General features: G+C 39.3%; 1 protein-coding gene across 2 annotated transcripts in view; it reads right to left on the bottom strand.

Annotated features, from left to right (window-relative positions):
• mctp2.S (multiple C2 domains, transmembrane 2 S homeolog) overlaps positions 1-18092 on the bottom strand; it is an 86462-nt gene extending 68370 nt beyond the window's left edge. Inside the window, exon 1 of one of the 2 annotated variants that reach the window (XM_018255298.2) lies at positions 17873-18092. The gene's annotated coding sequence lies outside the window, so the exon portion shown is untranslated. Of the gene's footprint in view, positions 1-17811 lie in introns of both variants that reach the window. The other variant, XM_018255297.2, reaches the window with a different exon arrangement.
• Between the last annotated feature and the right edge of the window lie 1781 nt (positions 18093-19873).

A 19873-nucleotide genomic window follows, 5' to 3' on the forward strand; every position in this document is an offset into this window, starting at 1 on the left:
GATCTCCTGAGTGATGACATAAAGGTATTCTTACAGGAAAGCCCTGGCAGAGACTCACGGTGCCAACAGGTGGAGGCAAAAGAAGCAAATAATAGTGTAATATTGGCAATGTACATACAGTATAAATTAAATATTAAGCAATGGAGTTGGTCCATAGACTGGATGAGGTGTATTTTGGCCTTTGTAAATGATGCCTTTTTATTTTGCCTTTAATCTTCATCCCAGAAAATATTAAATTACTGAAGCATTTAGGAGAGAACAACTTCCTTTTCTTCAGCAGGAAATGCTCCAAATACAAATTATATTTAATGCTGTCACTTTAGGACAGTGAGGGAGACTAGGGGAGGAGTATATTGCAACATGTATGACAGCTACAGCAGGTTCAGACAAGGTTTTGTGATGGAATAGTCAATAAAAAGGTTGGTTGGTTGCACCAGGAAGGGAGGGTTGCCACCTTTTCAGGGAAAAATTACCAGCCTTTCTATATTTTTGCCTTATTAGTAACATTGGCATTAAGCATGATTTTTACCAGCCAGGTGGCAACCTTACAGAAAGGTTTTCACATTCAGAGGATCATATTGCTCCTGTGATTAAGCCCTTTCAGGCATTATGTGACAGCCATAGCAACTGATGCATTCATTTCCATAGCAAGTATATAAGGGGCTACAGCATGCGAGATGCTTCCCTTCCCAATGCATTTCGGCCAGGTAAAAAGCTTCCCCTATAGCTATTGTTCATTTGAATAAGAAACGCCTAAATCTACCATCATAGTGAGCAATACAATCAATTACATTCAATTAAATTAAATTAGGAGCTCACTAGGGATAGGGCGCATTTAATGCAAAAACATTATCAAATTAAAATCCTATTTACTCTGCGTATACCGTACCCGCCCGCTGTTCTTTGTTCACAAGAGCATCTTAACATTTATCTTTTGGCATTATACACCTAAAGAGTGTTACAGTCGCCCCTTTTTATGTGTTTATATTACTGGCAAATTAAAATTGTACTCTCTTCCATTTGTTTAAGCTACAACACTCCACCAGTGTATTTTAGCTGGCAGAGAAGCACCAGAAATCACCACTGCTTCTTCTACTATGGCCCTCAGACGTATCACTCTGCCATGTAAAGAACTCATTATGCAAGTTATTGCATAGGCCAATATCTGAAAGACAACAAACATGTTATGAAACAAGACAAGAAAAACATGAGGAAGTTGGCAAGATCCTCCTGTGGTTTATTCAACAGGAACCTTCAAATCATTTAGAAACATTAATAAAAGCTTTAGTAAAAATCATGGGAAATACAACAGTAATCGAGAGAACTTTTTCTCAGTAGGACGTTTCCTAGTTTCAATTTATTTTTATTAATTTACCCCAAGTATTTGCCTTATTAGGAGTGGATGAATTTACACGTATAAATGGTGCTGGGCTTCCTATGTAGAGAGAAGTATATGGCCTATGCTATTAGGCTATGGCTTTAAATGACAATATATCAATTCCATTATACCATAACTGCACCTCTTGCAGACTTGGCAAGAAAAATCAGTGCCAGAAAGCAGATTATACCACCCTTCAGAACACAACTGTATAGAAAGGTATTTCCTCTCACTATATAAAGGTGTTTCTAAACCTGTTTGCTGGTTCTGCCATACCTACAATCATACAGCAAACATTTTAATGCCACTTGCCGGAAGTGACACAATTCCTATTCTGAAAATGTTAGCTGCAATAGATTTGCTACCACACTCATGCACAATTGTGTTCTTTTTGATGAATCTGACGCAACGCCCTGCACAGCCACTATTATGCTGGAAATCTGCATTATAGCAATTTGCTTCCAAAATGTCCGGGATCATAAATGTATGTGTTGAACTAATGATCCACCAACAAATCTGGCTGGGACAAGGAGTATGGTTGGAAGAGCTTTTCACCACTTATTTGCTTCAAACTGGTATAGAAACAGCCCAACTAACAGATAAAATTGTAACCATAGACATAAAGCCAGGATAGGTATTGGCAATGGAGAGGTATTCTATACTATGTGTTTCTTTACAAGTATTAGTTCTTATAGGGTAAACAAGAGAAATAAATTGCCTTGAAGATGTAACCCAAATTCTAACATGTATAGTTAAAAATATATAAATGGATAAAGCATAAATTTTACCATAAATATAATCTATGTACTTTTATACAGTGTATGAATCACACTAATGTTTAATCAACTGCCAGTACTCGCTACTCTAACAAAACTGTCATTTGCTTGGGCAGAACTTGGGGAATAACTGTACAAAGCACTCTGTAGCACGGCGGGTCAGGAATTTCCAAGCAGCAGGACTGGGAAAGGATGCACACAGCATTACAGTAAATATAAAAATACAGGAGGGTTCCTGTTGGGTAACACAGTCATTTTCCTGAAAGCATACAAGGTTCAATTTAAATTAAGAATGGTAATTCCCCTCTCAAAATGTCACTGGACGGAGTACTTTGACAGTATTTGGTTAGAAGGGAAGTTCAGGGATACTATTAAGGTCTTTTAAAACAAGGTTTCCAGATGTGGCCCTCCAAGAGATTGTTATGCCCTTGTCTTCTAGAAGTATGCCAGCTGATTAGCCTGCAGATTCAGCCTAGCCTATATCTCCATTATTTCATCGCAATAGGCTGTTTTATAACCTCCTTTAAATAAAAGAGGGAAATGATGGCAAAATGGGGGTATAAAATGATGAAGGGGGTAGCTTGCTCACAGCCTATATAGAAGCAGAGAAGCTAACCTGGTTAGGATGAGATGGGCTATAAGGAGGCAAAAATCCTTTCACATGCAAAACATGTTGAAAACAGAAGGTATTGACTTGCCTCGTGACATATACTGTACTTAGCACTGCCTTAATACCCCAAATGAGAGTTTTAACTCTCACATAAGGCATTATGGGCAGACATATGCAAATCACTCCTTTATGTCCTTGTGGCTATGCATCCGGTAGCTTATACAGAGGGGTACCTACAAAATGTATCAGATATTCCCCTACACAAGGTCTAAGTCATCAGAGCCATAATATGCCTCTGAACAAAGAAACAGTATATAGAATATACAGTATATACATATAAATCATCAAGGACACTTGTGCAACACATCAGTTGATTTATTAATCATTGAAAGTGATCAATTCTCATTCTTGAATTTCTGCAACTTCCAGAGATAGCCGACTAGCCCTTTTACAGTCTGTATTTACCAAGACTGCTGAGAACTATGTTTACAAATGCAGCTGGACAGCCCATATACAAATTTGCCTGAACATAGCATTTAACTATGAACTGAAGGGATGTCAGGAAAGTTTTGACAGTTTGCTTATTCACTGTTTAGTTTAAAAGTCTGGTGGAGCTTAGTTAGAGATGTGGAACTGCCCAGGCAGAATAATATTTCTAGTGAACTTCTTAGGAAATACAAAGTAGATCAAAAGGTGAAGGAAAATAAAATTATAAGAATTCCCAATTGCAGTCTGTCCATGTTCTGCTTAGGTTTTAGGAATCAGTCAGGATGTGGAAGGGTCGAATGAAAAATTTACTTGCAGAAACATCAGCGTCTACATTTAACAGCTGTTCATTATAACGGCAAAGAAAACACACTGCATCCCCAAATAATCATTGCCATATTATTGCCTTCACTTGTGTTAGAGTCCTGCAACGGGTCGGGCTACGTGCAAAAAAAGCGGGGCACCCTGTGGAATTTGGGGAGGATTTTCAGGTGCAGGTATAGATGCAGGTCTGCGGGTCGCGGGTCGGGTTGCAGGTCTCATCTAAATTTCTTATCTTATGTAATATTGTCAATATTTTACGCCTTTTAAAGTTTTACAAAACATGTTTCTGTCCCCGACCACTTCTGATGACGTCACTTCCGGCAGCAACATCACTTCCTGTTTGATGGTGGTCGGCAGGTTGTGAATTGCGACCCAGTTGCGAGTCTGGGTCGGGTAGTGGATCAAAGTGGATAAATATGCAGGTTGTAGTTCGGGTTGCAGGCTGCGGGTTCGGGTCTGGGAAATTGGTTCCGTGCAGGGCTCTAACTTGTGTTACTGCCAGAGGAGATACCACCCATAGAGCATTCCCCATACATTTCAGTGGGATATCAAAGGTGTCTTGGTTCTCCCATAAAACAGTTTGGTTGTTAAAGCACCACAAGCAGCGTATGTATACGGAGAAAACCGAAAATTCGGGTTGAAAACTGAAAATTCGGCTAATAAAGTTACCAGGAGCTCCCTACTGCTCTGTCAGCAGCATAAGCTGAATCCTGCTCAGTAAGAGTACAACTCCATGAGCACTTTTTAGCAGATTTTGCGGGTCAGATTTTATCTGATTCTCCATGCAACACCACAACAGCATGAGATTTTATAGGATGCTACAAAATCTGATTCCCCTAGGCTAGAATGTAAAGTCAGATCAGATAAAGTCTGATGGAGTCTTCATTCATTTACATCCGACAGTCGGAGAATTTAAAAAAAAAAAGTTTTTTCCGATGCCATCAATTTTTATCTTGTCGGGATGAAGATACAGCATTCAGAGTTCACATACAACAGTAGTGGATGGAAATTTTACATGTAGTTTAGGAATCAGAATTTTTTTTGTGGAATTTAGCCCTAAAACAGATTTTAAAGGAGAACTAAAGCTTAAATAAAGAAGTAGGCTAGAAATATTGTACATTATGTTCTTAACCTATGAACCAGCCCAATGCAACCACAACCCTTTAGCATCTTCTTTTCTGCTGATTCACTGCACATGCTCTGTGCTGCTGTCACTTACTGAGCTTAGGGACCAACTTACAATACACAGTACACATAGAATATAATTGTCACAATCTCAAGCCGATTGGTAATTAATACAGATAACAACTACATGACAGCACAGAAACCAGTGCAATTAGCATCAGAATTTAATAATCAGCCCTGTAGCATCAGCTTATATTACAGACAAACCTCATTTTGTGCTGCTCAGAGTATGTGTCGCTGACAATCCAAGATGGTGACCCTCTGTGAAGTTTGAAGTTTTGGATCATTGCTGCTATTGAGGAACTGAAACTTTAGTATATAAAATATGGCATTTTAAGCTATATTAATTTTAAGGGTTTATTTCTCCTTTAAGACAAAGGCACAGGGCTCAAATATATGTAGAGCAGCAGTGAATGAATGAATGCTGCTAATAGATCAGGGAACAGAGAGCTACAGATTACTGTAGGGTCTTATATACCCTACCAATCAGATAGTGGTTTGAATGACTCTGACCAACATGGCCGCTCGCAATGGTAGCTCCTGGTGTGAGTGTCCTAGATTTGGTGGGGGCAAACGCTACTGTTACCCCCCAACTGGAGTGCGGGCTCCATTAGCCCGCACCTATGGTTGGGGATATGTTTTGCCAATATGTGCCCTTTAAGAAGGCCCTACAACAAAATTCCATGAGCTCTAAGATGATCAGACCATTTATCTGTTGTTCTCCATCAATGCCATAGTACGCTGGAATCGTATATAATATGTTTTCTTGATTTTAGGTAATAAAGAAAAGAATTAGGCTAGAAATGCTACACATTATGTTTTCTGCATCAGTACTAGCACACAGCGACAACATCTGATCAAAAAACATTGGAATTATAGAAAATACTTTGTTGTGATATACAGGTATGGGACCTGTTATCCAAAATGCTCTGGACCTGAGGTTTTCCAGAAAATTGATCTTTCCATTTCACCATACTTTAAGCCTACTAAAAAAATGTTTTAAACATTATCTAAACCCAATAGGCTTGTCTCAACTAAGTATCTATTGATTAATAGTAATTTAGTTAGGATCAAGTACATGATACCGTTTCATTATTACAGAAAAAAAGGAAATAATTTTTTACATTTTGAATTATTTGGGTAAATTGGAGTCTATTATCCAGATAGCTCCTAATTACTCAAGGCCATGCCTTGAGTAATAATGGAGCTTTCTGGATAATAGGTTTCTGGATGATAGATCCCATACCTAGATAGATATATTTATACAATATCCATTTTTAATTATTTAATTTTTGATCATTTTTCTAAAATTGAAGTTTAAAGTTTAATGTAATACCTTCTCCTGTCTCCCTATAGTAGGTTTGGAAAGGGGATCACAGACTCTGTTTCTGCTCTAATTTGATAAATTAACCAATACATTTTTCCCTTTTGGTCCAGCTGAGAACAAATCCCTGAATTTCATTATAAAGGGGTTGCTCACCTTCCAAACACTTTTTTCAGTTCAGTTGTTTTCAGATTGTTCACTATAAATAAAGATTTTCTTTTATTATTTACCATTTTTCCAAAATGTAAGTTTAAAGTTTAATGTTCCTGTCTCTAGTGTTACAGTATAGCAGCTCAGTGATCCAGGTGCAGGTTCTAAACTGTTACAATTTGCTACATTTAGTTGCTACATCTCAGTAGTATCTGTGGAATATTAGCAACTATTGTATCAATTCTATACACAATGCGACAATTCTAGACTAGACACAATGCGACAAATTGCTTTTTATTCGGGCAACTAATCCTTCCTGCCGGCTAGAATCTAAATTTTTGGCAGGCGCTTCGTTTTCCTAAGTGCCATCCCACCAGCGATTTAGATTCTAGTCGGCGGAAAGGCTTTTCGGGAAGATTAGTTGCCCTAAGAGGAGGTGATTTGTCGCCGGGTGACTAAATCTCTACGAATCTTCGTGTGTTTCTGCCCTAAAGAAACTTAGGCATTCTGCTCAGCAGGGACAAAGATAACAAATGTATCAACTGAATGTATCAATTTAGAACAGTGACAGAGTTAGTGACACCCGACCCCCCCGAGCCGCTTTAGGTGAAAAATTAAACTTTACACTTAGAAGAAAAATAGAAAAAAAACGGTCACAAATAGAAAGTGATTGGAAAAAGTCTATTTCTGGTGAACAATGTGAAACCAACTGAACTGGAAAAAGTGTTTGAGGGTGCTATAACTGATACAATAGTTATTCACATTCTACAGATGCTGCTGAGAAATGTATCAACTAATGTAGCAAACTGTAAAATCTGCACCGTGATTACAGAGTTGCTAGCCTGAATCATGAACAGCAAAATTTAAACTTCAATTTTAGAAAAAACAGTCAAAAATTTTAAATAAAAAAGTGATTGAAAAAAGTATTTGTTTCTGGTATCTAAAAACAATTGAACTCGAAAAAAAGTGTTTGGAATCTGAACAACCATGTTAATTCAGATTCACGTGACATGGCAGGTTTGGCTTTTTGCTTTCTGCATCATAATCCATTTTTAGCATCAGTTTCTATAACAGACAAAGCTCATTTTTTTTTGCTCAATCATTTTTGAAGGCCATTGGAGCATATTGAGAATTTGCACTGCCACTGAAACAAAATCAAAGATGGTGAGCTCCTATGGCAAGTGTAAAAGACAGGATTATTACTGCTGCTGAAACTCTCTGCTGGTACAACAAGTTCAGTTTATCAGCAATATTCATTTTAAATAAACAGCTCAGTGTAAAATTAAAAACTGGGTAAATAGATAGGATATGCAAAATAAAAAAAATGTTTCTAATATAGTTAGTTAGCCAAAAAATGTAATGTATAAAGGCTGGAGTGATTGGATGTGTAACAGAACAGAACACTACTTCCTGCTTTTCAGCTCTCTAATCAGCATGGGACATAACTGTTCAGCGAGTTTGCAGTTGATGCTTAAAGGAGAATTCAACCCAAACCCCCAACCCTACTTAGACCCCCCTCCCTCCTCCCCCCCAGTCTACCTGGTACCCAAGGCAAATGCCCAAAACTTTTTACTTACCCCTCCGTGCAGATTCTGGAAACCAAGAGAACTGCAAAGCAGGATGTAGTGTTCTGACTATGTTAGACATCCAGTAACTCCAGCCTTTATACATTACATTTTTGGCTATTTAACTACATTGAAAACATGTTTTATTTTGCACAGCCTATCTATTTACCCAGTTTTTATTTTTATACTGAACAATTCCTTTAAACTTCAGTTCTCCTTTAACTTTTTCCCTACAGACTCAAAAAAAAGTGATCTTTGCAACTCAAAAACTAACGTAACATTTATCAGGACCATGCTTTAATTCTGTTGAGTGTAATAATCAATTAGACTGTATTCAAGAAGATAACAGAGACCCACTCTAGACATCATGGAGGACCATTTTTATCTCAGAGGTTAATAAAACTTTGCATTACGAAATAAAAGTAAAGAAGCAAAGATGGAATTTAACTGATTTTTGCTTTTGTGATTCTGGCCTTATATCAAAATAATAATATAAAAAGGAATATAGTCCCTATGTGCTGTAAGAACAGGGCATGCACAGACAGATAAGAGCATTCACATACATCACATACACATTCTGACTGGTGCAAATGCTAAAGAGTCCCTGCCCACAATCTAGAGATAAGCTTTCCCTGGCTGATTTTAATCTAGGTTTATTATAATAATCCCTTTCCTTGCTTAACGATTCAAGCAAAGCAACAAAGGCTTCTGTATTTTAGCTCTTTGAGAATTTAATGATATTTAATGGTAGTATAGTAGCCTAGTATAAGCCTCCTGAATATATAAAATACCTCTCCCTTAGATTACACAGCTAACTGAATATGAATGTAGATAAGCAAAGCTTTCCCTTTGATTGTTTTGTTTTTCTCTCTCTCTTAACATGAGCAAATCACAAATGTGAAATTTATCTGCCTACAGCTGATATGAACTACATCTCCCAGCAGCCACAGCAGCTCACCAAACAGATGGCAGGTGTCTAAAATACTGTACTCACATTCACTAGAACATATACATATGTATTAACCCTTTCTGTGTCAGAGAACTAAAACAATAAAGCAGCTGTTAAACCTTCATCACTATGTAAAGAAAGAAGCACACGCCAAACACTGGCAGTTTCCCATGTCTGAATTACACTAATCCTTGTCATTAAAAACAAAATAAAATCTTTTTTTTTCATCCCCATTTGTCTAACTGACAAGCACGGTTTTCAGATCAAATGGCAAATCTAGCATGTGTAAGGGTTGTATTTGAAGTCAACAAATTAAATTGGTTTACAATAGAAATCTGTACTCAAATATTTATATAGCAGGCAAAGTCATAGCTGCAAGCCACCTTTATTTACTTAATCTCAGTACACGTTTTCAGGAGGGACGCTGTAAATATTTCCTGGAGCAATGCTTGGATAAAGCGTTTGATGGAGAGTGATACATACAGTTTTGCTCATAAGTTTAGATAACCTGGCAGAATTTATGATATCTTAACCATTTTTCAGAGAATATGAATGATAACACAAAAACTTTTTTCACTCATGGTTAGGGGTTTGCTGAAGCCATTTATTGTCATACAACTGTGACTACTCTTTTTAAATCATAATCACTACACAAACTACCCAAAAGACCCTGATCAAAAGTTTACATACCCCAGTTCTTAATACCATGTATTGCCTCCTTTGACATCAATGACAGCTTGAAGTCTTTTGTGGTAGTTGTCGAGGCTCTTTACTGTACATGCAACACCACAGGACAGCAAAACTCAGAAATCACATAGTGTGTGTGTGTGCGTGCGTGTGTGTGTCCGAAACGTCGGATTGAGATGTAATTTTGTTCACAATAAAAGAAAACTTTCTTCACCAACAAGACAGTGTGTGCTGATCCTCCTTATACCATTTATACACTGTTTGATCGTGCACCGCTGGAATAACCTCGTTTTGGGAGTACTGGTACTATGGGATAATTATATATATATATATATATATATATATATATATATATATATATATATATATATATATATATATATATATATATATATATATATATATTTGACTATGCTTTGGAAATAGAAATTGGATAAAAAAAATTACTTCTATGCAATTTTCCCAGCGCTTCCCTTAACTTTTATTAAGTGGGCTCACCTTCTTAATTGGGTCACGCTGTAAAGACCAAAAGTTTCATCAATACACGTTGTATGACGGAGGCCACAAAGTATCCGCAGTACTGTGCTGCAAAATTTTTATTTCAAAATACACGACATGTTTTGAGTCGAAAAACTCGAGTCGAAACATGTAGTGTATTTTGGAATAAAAGTTTTGCAGCACAGTACTGCGGATGCTTTGTGGCCTCCTTCATACAACGTGTGTTGATTAAAAAAATAACTTATTTATCTACGCTTCTGTAAATACCTTTATGAATATTTATACACATACCTCACAGACAAACCCTTGCGCTACTTTGTGTTGAAGTACAACTCCCAGAATCCATGTCTGGGTATGGCACCACTGTCAGAAAAAGGGGATAAACATAATAAAAACTAGACCTATTGAGCTGTTAAAAGAGACATACAGCATGACTAAAAACCCCTCAGATCTTATAGACAATAATGAATTATATAGGATGCTCGTTTTACTTAGGGCCCCCTCCGGCACCTACATCTGCTATGGCCCCTGTAAGTGAGGCGTGGATGTGTCCAACAGTCGCTGCCACCAACACTGTAGGAGGGGAATAGTCAATGACAGCCCTGCAGTCATGTAAACAAACACAGGCTCTGCCTAGCAGCGGAGTTGTTCCTGTCCTAAAATACAGATGGCCGAGTGACGCCGACTCCCCTGCACATCCAGAGAATTCAGGTAGCTGGAAGTGAAGCAGATTGGAAAATCTACTAGGGTTTTGGCAGAATCTTTCTGCCCAAAACACAATTAAAGCACATCCTTCTATATTTAAGAGATTAATGCACCCGTACAAAAAAAAACCATTATTATGCAACTACAGCTTTACTTCAAACTAAGCACATGCTTTGGGGCCACTGAGAGCAATATCCAAGGGGTTGGAGACCAGCATGTTGCTCACAAGCCACTGGTTGGGGATCACTATACTATACCTGCTATCCAACAAGCACAGTCCCTTGCAGAGACTATAGTGTTCCCTCTGCTACTACAGAACCATTTCCTGCTACTATTACCTGTCTCTGCTCTTAACCCTTTGCCTGCCAAGCACGTACGGCGTACGTGCTGGCAGGCAAATGCTCAGGCTGCCAAGAACGTACATTGTACGTTCTTTAGCAGCTGAGCGCTCTCTCTGCTTCGGCGGCTTTTGCCGCCTCCGCAGAGAGTGGGGAGAGAAGACAGCCCCCTAGGCAACGAGGCTGGGGGGCTGTCAAGTCGGATCTGCGACTCGATTGTCGCAGATCCGACTTCAAAGTAGCAGACGCATCGCATGGAGCGTCTGCTACTACACTCACCTTCTTCCTGCCTGCAGAGCCGCCCACGCACTTCCTGCTGCGCAGCAACTCTGCAGACACGCTGCCAGGACTCCTCCAAAGAAGACAGCGATTCTCCTGCTCCAAAAACGGTAAGTGCACGTTTTTTTACACACTTACCTGCACCTACACATACTTACAGTACATTTATGCATTTTAGTAAAGATTGGAATTTTTTTAAATTTTTTTTTTTTAATTTTAGCACACTTGGTCCCTTTTGTACAGTTATTTACACTTATTTACACTTATTTACATGTATTTGCACACTCAGATAACTTTTATTAGTGCACAAATATGTATACACAAACAGGTGTTTTTTTTTTTTTTTACGAATTCATTATACTGTTATCTTTTGTTTTTTTTGCCTAAAAACGTGTTATTTTGGCAGCGTGACTATTGGATAATCGATTTCGGCCACTAATTACGCTGTCAGAACAATTATTTTGTTATTTCATTGATTTACGCTATTTTTGTGGTTTTATTGCAATTTTATCCCTGCATTATTGTTCCCTATGTATCTTTAGTATCGTTTTGCTGTTTGGTGCTTTGGTATAGAAAGATAGATTTTACTTAGTTTGATCCGCCAAAATATGTGCTTTCCAAAAATATATGGGTTTCTGGGGGTCTTTTTACAGTTTGGGGGTCTTACGGCACATAACGTACAGTTAGGGTTCTCTTTTCTGCAGCTTAGTTGGCTAGCGTGAAAATTCATAGTTACGTTTTTCATTTGGGGTCCATACACAACACATACTTTGGTAAATCTATACATATTGGGCATCAAACTATTTATTAGACCTCTGACGTCCATATTTAGAGAGATTTTTCTTTGTACGTAAAACATTGTGTCCGATAAATGCGGCAAACTGCAACATTTTTAGGCGATTTTCAGAAATGTTGTAAAAACCTATATGTTTAGAAAAGCTTTGCAGTTTGGTAGTTTCGTGTAGAAAGACGTCGTTATCTTTGTTGGAATCGGCAGAATGTGTACTTTCCAAAAATGTATGGTTTTGGGGGGTCATTGCTGTTAGGAGGGTCTTGAGGCAAATAATATGAAGTCAAGGGTCTATGTTCACAGAAGGCGAATGGGCAGCGGAGAAAACTCATATTCACTATTTTTATTTGGGGTCCGCACATGCCAGCTGCCTTGGTATATCTATGCATATTGGGCATCAAACTGTTCAGTAGACCCTTGGCATCAATATTTATGGTGTTTTACAATTGTATTTAAGAAATTGGGTGAGATAAATGCGGCCAATTGCAATATTTTTAGGCGATTTTCAGAAATGTAAAAACAGTTGCTTTTATCGCCAAATTTAGGAAAGGCTTGCGACTTGGTACTTTGGAGTACAAAGACATGCATACCCAATTTGGATTCGCAGGAATGTGTACTTTCCAAAAATATATGGTTTTATGGGGTGAACGCACTTTTTTCTACCTTTGCCCCCCCCAAAACAATGTAAATGTGTTGATTTTGCAGTACCTGAAATGACAGACCATATGGGGGTCTTTGTTTTGGGGCCCCTATACGCCACGTGCTTGGGTACACCTATACATATTGGGCATCAAACTGTTCAGAGGACCCCAGGCTTTCATATTTGGGGTGATTTGTCTTGATACCTAAAAGTATGTGGGTAACACAATGCTGCAGGGTCGAAATTTTGAAGTCATTTTTGGAAATGTCCCCCAAATCACCAAATTTAGGAATGGTTTGCGGCTTGGTACTTTGGAGTACAAAGACATGCATACCCAATTTAGATCCGTGGGAATGTGTACTTTCCGAAAATATATGGTTTTCTGGGGTGAACTTACTTTTTTCTACATTTTCCCCCCTCAAAACAATGTAAATGTGTTGATTTTGCAGTACCTGAAATGACAGACCATATGGGGGTCTTCGTTTTGGGGCCCCTATACGCCACGTGCTTGGGTACACCTATACATATTGGGCATCAAACTGTTCAGAGGACCCCAGGCTTTCATATTTGGGGTGATTTGTCTTGATACCTAAAAGTATGTGGGTAATACGATGCTGCAGGGTCGAAATTTTGAAGTCATTTTTGGAAATGTCCCCAAAATCACCAAATTTAGGAATGGTTTGCGGCTTGGTACTTTGGAGTACAAAGACATGCATACCCAATTTAGATCCGTGGGAATGTGTACTTTCCGAAAATATATGGTTTTCTGGGGTGAACTTACTTTTTTCTACATTTGCCCCCCTCAAAACAATGTAAATGTGTTGATTTTGCAGTACCTGAAATGACAGACCATATGGGGGGTCTTCGTTTTGGGGCCCCTATACGCCACGTGCTTGGGTACACCTATACATATTGGGCATCAAACTGTTCAGAGGACCCCAGGCTTTCATATTTGGGGTGATTTGTCTTGATACCTAAAAGTATGTGGGTAATACGATGCTGCAGGGTCGAAATTTTGAAGTCATTTTTGGAAATGTCCCCAAAATCACCAAATTTAGGAATGGTTTGCGGCTTGGTACTTTGTAGTAGAAAGACATGCATACCCAATTTAGATTCGTGGGAATGTGTACTTTCCGAAAATATATGGTTTTCTGGGGTGAACTTACTTTTTGCTACCTTTGCCCCCCCCAAAACGATGTAAATGTGTTGATTTTGCAGTACCTGAAATGACAGAACATACAAGGGGGGGTCTTCCTTTTAGGGCCCCTATATGCCACGTGCTTGGGTACACCTATACATATTGGGCATCAAACTGTTCAGAGGACCCTAGGCTTTCATATTTGGGATGATTTCTCTTGATACCTAAAAGTATGTGGGTAATACGATGCTGCAGAGTAGATATTTTGAGGTGATTTTTGGAAATGTCACCTAAATCACCAAATTTAGGAATGATTTGCGGCTTGGTACTTTGGCGTAGAAAGACATGCATACCCAATTTGGATTCGTTGGAATGTGTACTTTCCGAAAATATATGGTTTTCTGGGGTGAACTTACTGTTTTCTACTTTTGCCCCCCCCAAATCGATGTAAATGTGTTGATTTTGCAGTACCTGAAATGACAGACTATATGGGGGTCTTCATTTTAGGGCCCCTATATGCCACATGCTTGGGTACACCTATACATATTGGGCATCAAACTGTTCAGAGGACCCTAGGCTTTCATATTTGGGGTGATTTGTCTTGATACCTAAAAGTATGTGTGTAATACGATGCTGCAGGGTAGATATTTTGAGGTGATTTTTGGAAATGTCACCTAAATCACCAAATTTAGGAATGATTTGCGGCTTGGTACTTTGGCGTAGAAAGACATGCATACCCAATTTGGATTCGTTGGAATGTGTACTTTCCGAAAATATATGGTTTTCTGGGGTGAACTTACTGTTTTCTACTTTTGCCCCCCCCAAATCGATGTAAATGTGTTGATTTTGCAGTACCTGAAATGACAGACTATATGGGGGTCTTCATTTTAGGGCCCCTATATGCCACATGCTTGGGTGCACCTATACATATTGGGCATCAAACTGTTCAGAGGACCCTAGGCTTTCATATTTGGGGTGATTTGTCTTGATACCTAAAAGTATGTGTGTAATAAGATGCTGCAGGGTAGATATTTTGAGGTGATTTTTGGAAATGTCACCTAAATCACCAAATTTAGGAATGATTTGCGGCTTGGTACTTTGGCGTAGAAAGACATGCATACCCAATTTGGATTCGTTGGAATGTGTACTTTCCGAAAATATATGGTTTTCTGGGGTGAACTTACTGTTTTCTACTTTTGCCCCCCCCAAATCGATGTAAATGTGTTGATTTTGCAGTACCTGAAATGACAGACTATATGGGGGTCTTCCTTTTGGGGCCCCTGTATGCCACGTGCTTGGGTACACCTATACATATCGGGCATCAAACTGTTCAGAGGACCCTAGGCTTTCATATTTGGGGTGATTTGTCTTGATACCTAAAAGTATGTGGGTAATACGATGCTGCAGGGTAGATATTTTGAGGTGATTTTTGGAAATGTCACCTAAAGCACCAAATTTAGGAATGGTTTGCGGCTTGGTACTTTGGCGTAGAAAGACATGCATACCCAATTTGGATTCGTTGGAATGTGTACTTTCCGAAAATATATGGTTTTCTGGGGTGAACTTACTGTTTTCTACTTTTGCCCCCCCCCCTAACGATGTAAATGTGTTGATTTTGCAGTACCTGAAATGACAGACTATATGGGGGTCTTCCTTTTGGGGCCCCTGTATGCCACGTGCTTGGGTACACCTATACATATCGGGCATCAAACTGTTCAGAGGACCCTAGGCTTTCATATTTGGGGTGATTTCTCTTGATACCTAAAAGTATGTGGGTAATACGATGCTGCAGGGTAGATATTTTGAGGTGATTTTTGGAAATGTCACCAAAATCACCAAATTTAGGAATGATTTGCGGCTTGGTACTTTGGCGTAGAAAGACATGCATACCCAATTTGAATTCGTGGGAATGTGTACTTTCCGAAAATATATGGTTTTCTGGGGTGAACTTACTGTTTTCTACTTTTGCCCCCCCAAAACAATGTAAATGTGTTGATTTTGCAGTACCTGAAATGTCAGACTATATGGGGGTCTTCCTTTTAGGGCCCCTATATGCCACATGCTTGGGTACACCTATACATATTGGGCATCAAACTGTTCAGAGGACCCCAGGCTTTCATATTTGGGGTGATTTGGTCTTGATACCTAAAAGTATGTGGGTAATACGATGCTGCAGGGTCGAAATTTTGAAGTCATTTTTGGAAATGTCCCCAAAATCACCAAATTTAGGAATGGTTTGCGGCTTGGTACTTTGGAGTACAAAGACATGCATACCCAATTTAGATCCGTGGGAATGTGTACTTTCCGAAAATATATGGTTTTCTGGGGTGAACTTACTTTTTTCTACATTTGCCCCCCTCAAAACAATGTAAATGTGTTGATTTTGCAGTACCTGAAATGACAGACCATATGGGGGTCTTCGTTTTGGGGCCCCTATACGCCACGTGCTTGGGTACACCTATACATATTGGGCATCAAACTGTTCAGAGGACCCCAGGCTTTCATATTTGGGGTGATTTGTCTTGATACCTAAAAGTATGTGGGTAATACGATGCTGCAGGGTCGAAATTTTGAAGTCATTTTTGGAAATGTCCCCAAAATCACCAAATTTAGGAATGATTTGCGGCTTGGTACTTTGGCGTAGAAAGACATGCATACCCAATTTAGATTCAGGGGAATGTGTACTTTCCGAAAATATATGGTTTTCTGGGGTGAACGTACTGTTTTCTACCTTTGCCGCCCCCCAAAACGATGTAAATGTGTTGATTTTGCAGTATCTGAAATTACAGAACAAACGGGGGGTCTTCCTTTTGGGGCCTCCTATGCCACGTGCTTGGGTACATCTATTCATATTGGGCATCAAACTGTTCAGTGGACCCAGGATTTTATATTTGGGGTGTTTTACATTGATACCTAATGATGTGTGGGAGATATGTTGCTGTAGAGTGGAAGCTTTGAGGTCATTTTTCAAAAAATTCACCAATTTCTATAAAACACTATAACTTTAGGAAACAATTGCAACTTGGTGGTTTGGAGTACAAAGATATTTCTACCCATTTTTGATTCACCAGAATCTGTTCTTTCTAGTAATGGGTAGTTTTCTTGGGTAAACCTACTGTTAGTGGAATGTTTGGCCTTGAAATCAAAAGTATGCCGTTTGGGGAGTGTTGCTTTGGAAATTTGGTTGTGTACTGCTTGTAGATTTTGAGCTATACAAGTGAGAAATCTCCATAAAACTATATATATTTAGTATTGTCGCGTTCAGGAGACATAGACCTTTCTAAATCAGCTGTGTTCTCGTACGTAAAATGAATGATGTTTCTGATATATGTGATTGTTCTTCGTGCAACATGATTTTTTTCATTTTATTTGACACTTAGAATCCAATATTTTTTTAGAGAAGTAGAATTACACCAAAATTCTTGCATATTGTGAAAGTTCAGGTTGTCCTGAAAAAAACAATATATTGTTTTCCTGGGTTAACTAAAAGACCACCCCAGGAAAGGCCCTTAAAGTGAAAGAGTGCAAAATATCTAAAAACTGCTTGGCAGTAGATGTTCGCATCTAGGACAAAACGGCTGGCAGGGAAAGGGTTAAAGTCAGTCCTGCTCTCCAGGAAATGGCAGTTGAGCTGCAGATGCTGCAACACATGACAACACGACAATGTGAATGTGCAGCACACACACCGAGTCTGGGGCTTGGAATGAGACAGTAGTAGTAGTAACACTAGTAACCAATGTACTGCATAAGGAACACTCAGAAGTGCAGCAGTTGCTCCCTGTGACACCAGGATGAAAGAGAACTACAAGTGGCTGTGATTATCAGACATAGGAGGACTTGCTGCTGACTTTGCCACACATCGTGCTCATGAAACACTGCGATCAGCTGCTTCTGCTACAAAACTAAATCAACACTTTTTCAGCTTTTGCTTCTCGGCTGCTCTCACTGTCCGGTACAGAAGTTGTAAAAGGGAAGGAGAATAGAAATACCTGCTGGGAAGCCCCTGTCTGTTTATCTCACTGCGGCATCAGATCTGGGCTCCGGTCTCACCTGTTGAATAGCAGCAGCATCACAGGGATCATATCCCGGGGTCTCAATGTACCACTGTCCGCCTCCTTCGCTAATCCACGCCGCCTCCTCTCGCACATTACAGACTTCCTCCTCTCCTAAAACCCGCCCCTAAAGGGGGAGGCACCTAACCTGCTAGAGATGCGGCCTATGCACAAGCGAGGGGCGGGGTAGCCAGGCCTGCCCAGGTACTTTCCCTGAAATGACACCAGGGAACTCCTCGTAATGATCCCTAATTCCAGCCCTCATTGTCAAGAGCAGCTGCTCCTCCTCTTCCTCCGCTATAACGAGGGCTCCATCTATTCAGGGGAACCTCGCGTTTTATTACAAACGTCACTGACATTCCTCGGCTGGTTTGGCAAAGGAATATTGCTAAATAATGCATGTGGGTTCAATGAGGTGGTTTTCTTATTAGACTTCCCAAACCTCCCAACATTTTGGAAATAAAAAGAGCGACAAAAAAGTTGCCGCATGTATCATGGCAAATGCGTTTTGACCACGCCCATGTTCGTAGCCACACCCCCTAATTACCATGTTCATTTTTTTAAAAAAATTGCAGGTTATTAAAATTTGAGCCTATCTCTGTGGTTTTTTTTCCAGTTAATACTATGCTAATAAAGGCGAATCACCCTTTAAGTTGTGAGTCTAACATTTCCCAAGGGACCCAGTATCTCATATTGTTACAATTACTTATTTGCTTATCTAGAATTGTTACAAATGTATCTTATCTTCTGTTGTGGCTGTTCTCGGCTCTCTGCCAAAAGCCAATTAAGTTAGAAACTTTGTTTCTTTTTCTGGCTGTTCAGTGCAGAGAAAAACAGGACTTTCCAGTACAAACGAGGGACTGCGGGTTGAGGGATCGTCCCTCTAAAAACGGGACATTTGGGAGGTATGCAATTTTTATCTGACGTATCGAAACTTAATGCATCTGCTGGTAAAAGAAGAGGATGAAGGGTTGTTACTTGGCTGACCAAGTTTTACATTCCTATTTCAAGATGTCAGAAAGTAGTTTAGCCAGCCTTATTGTGCTATTTGTTGTTTTTTTATCCCTGTTATTCATAGACAGTTGAGCTCATTAGCAATGTGGCCTTGCACAAGTACCATTATGGCATTTTAGCTTTGCTTACATTGGGCCAGATTCAATTGAGTGAGAAAAGGTTGATCATGTGAAAATTCTATGGGGAAAATACTGCTCCAACATTAAGGGGCCCATTCATTAAGTTCGAGTGAAGGAATAGAATTTCGAAGTGTTTTTTTGGCTGCTTCGACCATCGAATGGGCTACTTCGACCTTCGACTACGACTTTGTCTTCAAATCGAAGGATTCAAACTAAAAATCGTTCGACTATTCGACCATTCGACCATTCGATAGTCGAAGTACTGTCTCTTTAAGAAAAAACTTCGACCCCCTAGTTCGCCACCTAAAAGCTACCGAAGTCAATGTTAGCCTATGGGGAAGGTCCCCATAGGCTTGGCTATCTTTTTTTGGACGAAGGATAATCCTTCGATCGTTGGATTAAAATCCTTCGAATCGTTCGATTCGAAGGATTTAATGGTTCGATCGAAAGATTTTTTCGTTCGATCATTCGATCGAACTTTTTGCGCAAAATCCTTCGACTTCGATATTCGAAGTCGAAGAATTTTCATTCCCCAGTCGAATATCGAGGGTTACCTAACCCTCGATATTCGACCCTTGATACATTTGCCCCTAAAAGTAAAGGTTTTTCCTGGAATTAAATCTTGTCCATGAGTTTTCACATGATGAACCATGGGATAACTTTTTCTCACTGAATTGAATCTGGCTCTATTGGCATTTGCTTCTTCAGGCCACTGGGAGCAACACATTTCCTCAGACTGATATAGTTCTTCTTGTTCATTGACTTCCTTAGGATATCCAAGGCAAAGAGATATAGGCAAATGTATGCCCGCATGTGCAGTGAGCAAAGTGCAATTCTGAGTGCAAATCCCATGTTTTTCCCACATT

The sequence above is a fragment of the Xenopus laevis genome, chromosome 3S, assembly GCF_017654675.1.
Source record: "Xenopus laevis strain J_2021 chromosome 3S, Xenopus_laevis_v10.1, whole genome shotgun sequence".
In the NCBI taxonomy this organism is placed as follows: Eukaryota; Metazoa; Chordata; class Amphibia; order Anura; family Pipidae; genus Xenopus; species Xenopus laevis.